Source organism: Nannospalax galili, unplaced genomic scaffold (genome assembly GCF_000622305.1).
Source record: "Nannospalax galili isolate Female #2095 unplaced genomic scaffold, S.galili_v1.0 scaffold1540, whole genome shotgun sequence".
In the NCBI taxonomy this organism is placed as follows: domain Eukaryota; kingdom Metazoa; phylum Chordata; class Mammalia; order Rodentia; family Spalacidae; genus Nannospalax; species Nannospalax galili.
The window spans coordinates 30,007-32,724 of record NW_008346083.1 but is presented as its reverse complement, the minus strand read 5'-3'; positions in this window follow the sequence as shown (position 1 = coordinate 32,724).

The window sequence follows — 2,718 nt, the reverse complement described above, 5'->3', positions numbered from 1 at the left end:
AATAGAGATAGCTACCTCTCTTATAGTTTTAGATGGCTATTGCCCTCATAAGACCTTGGAATATATATATATATATATATATATATGAAATTTGGTGGAGTATGGTAAATGGGGTATAGATGGGGGAGTTTAGATAGAATCAAAACATACTGTATGAAATTAACAAAAATTCAGTTTTAAAAAACTTTAAAAAAATATCATACCAGTTACATTCTCTTTCTTCAGGGCCCACACCTACTCTGCCTAACTAGTGAGACCCTCCCAAAACTGTCCCTACAGCCTTGGTCCTAGACCCCCTCCTGAATGTTCTGCTTGAGACCTCCAGACTACCACGCAAAGAAATGGAAACAACCTAAATGCCCCTCAACTGATGGATGAATGGATAATGAAAATGTGGTACATTTACCCAATGGAGTTCAACTCAGCAGTAAAGAAAGATGACATCATGAAATTTGCAGGTAAATGGATGGAACCAGAAACTGTAATACTAAGTGAAGTAACAGACTCAGAAAAACAAGCAACATATATTCTCTCTCATTTGTGGATCTTAGCACCAAATCTTTATATATGAGTATACATCCTGATACAACCACAGGAGTCAGAAAAATGGAAAGAAACTGAAGAAGTGAAGAAAAAGAAGGAACCCAAGAGAAGAGGATAGTAGGAGACAGGTGTTACAATGGGGAAATGGGGATATTTATCTGGGAAGGGAAGAGGGAAGGTTATACAAGGAACCAAGGGGGCAAAGGGGAAGAAGGAGCACAAGAGAGGGGGAATAATAGGAGATAAGTATTATCAAAGGGGAAATGGGGAAAATGGGGGTACTTAAACTGTGGAGGAAAGAGGAAGGTTAGACAGGGAGAGAGAGAAGAGAAATAAATAATACTTAGGTGGTACAAAAAATTAGAGGGAAATATATTAGTTCAAAAGCCTACTGAAAAATGCACATATAATATCTGTACATGAGTGTATGTGTATAGGTGAAGGTTATATAACAAGAAACACAGTGCCAGACAGGAGAAACCTCCCTTCAAGTTGTTGTTCAGGGTAGTCCAAGAAACTCCCAAAATAACACATGCTATTGCCCCAGCTCTTCAATGACATGCCAGAACTTGAAGGTAAGACTCTATTGCTGAAGACAAGACATACTTCAAACACAGGACTTAGAGCAATGGAGCTGGAATTGACCTGAAAGCCTCCTCCCTGAAGACTAGCTCTCATAATCTCAGAGGATACTATACAAGTTGCTAAGAGAGAAAATCAGTCAATGGTCCAACCCCAACTTTAAAGCCTAATAAATACAACAATGACCTGCATAGCAAACTACCTGTATTTGTGCATTAGTGGCACTTTTATTTTGTAGGTAGTCAATAGCTATCTAATTGAACTTGAAGCTCTCTCAATGAGAGGGAACTCATGTGTGGTACTGTAAACTTAGCCAAATACACATGGCTAGATATTTCAGAGAAAAATTTATGTCTGTCACATCCCTAGGCACATGTAATTGCTTCCTGTATGCTAAACATGTATCTTTATAACTATAGACAAATATATTTTCCACCTCTCATCAAAGAATCTTCTTTTTACAACAGATAGAGATGATAACAGAGCTCCACAACTGGTCAAACACAGAAAATAAGTGTCTATGAAATGTCCAGCCCTAAGTGATGTATCTGCAATGGAACCTCTACACCTAAGGCTCACAGAACAGAGTGGAAATGGAGGTAGAGAGAATACTAATGCATCTCTCAACTCCCACCAGCAAAACTTTCTCACGCAACAGAAGGCGAGTAACATAGAAAACCACAACTGACCAAAATGTATAGACTAAGAGAATGCAGAGTGTATGTCCCTGGATAGACTTCTATGTTAAACTTCACCCACATAGGGCTCAGGGACCATTGCAGAAGAGGGGGCAGAAAGATGTTAAGAGCCAGGGTGGTAGATGACTACAAGGAAATGGAGTTTTCCAGGCTTCTAAGAACTTGCTTATATGAACTTACAGCAAAGGTAAAGACATGCACAAGACCCATGCAAACTTAAACTAGACAAAAACTTAACATAGAACTGGGGAAATGGGCAAGAAGCCCCAACCTTAACCAAGGATCTATTGGCAGCTGATCACTGCTGGGTGAGGGAGAGCTGGTCTTCTTTAAGAGAGTGACACTAGGTAGGCTGACCAGGTTCCAATGGATAAAGTCACACTGAGAAATATCAGGGAACACAAACTTGACTCTATAGGCCTTAACATATATAACAGAATGTACGAAATTCAGTGGGGAGGTCTGTGGGGAAGTGCAGATAGGGGAGGGGGGGTCTAAATATGATTAAGATAAATTGTATGAACTGCATAAAAACTCAATAAAAATATATGTTAGAAAAATAAATATATAATTAAATTTTTTAAAAAACAGATTAGCCACCACAGTCTCCAGCCTGCATTCCCAGCTCAGTTCACTCTCCTGAAATTCTGATATACAGTTTTCTCTGCCTGTAAGCTATCTCTATGCCAGTGCCTCTCAGATACCTCATACTTGGTATTTCCATAATTAAATATATATCTTCTTTCCCCCTAAATTTGACATCACTTTCTACACAGGTACCCAAGCATTGAACTAGCAGCCTTCTTCAAGTTTCTGCTTTTACACCCCTCAATTAGTGAGTTAACATGTGCTATCAACTCTGTCCTAAAGCACGTCCTAAACCTTATCAATTCTC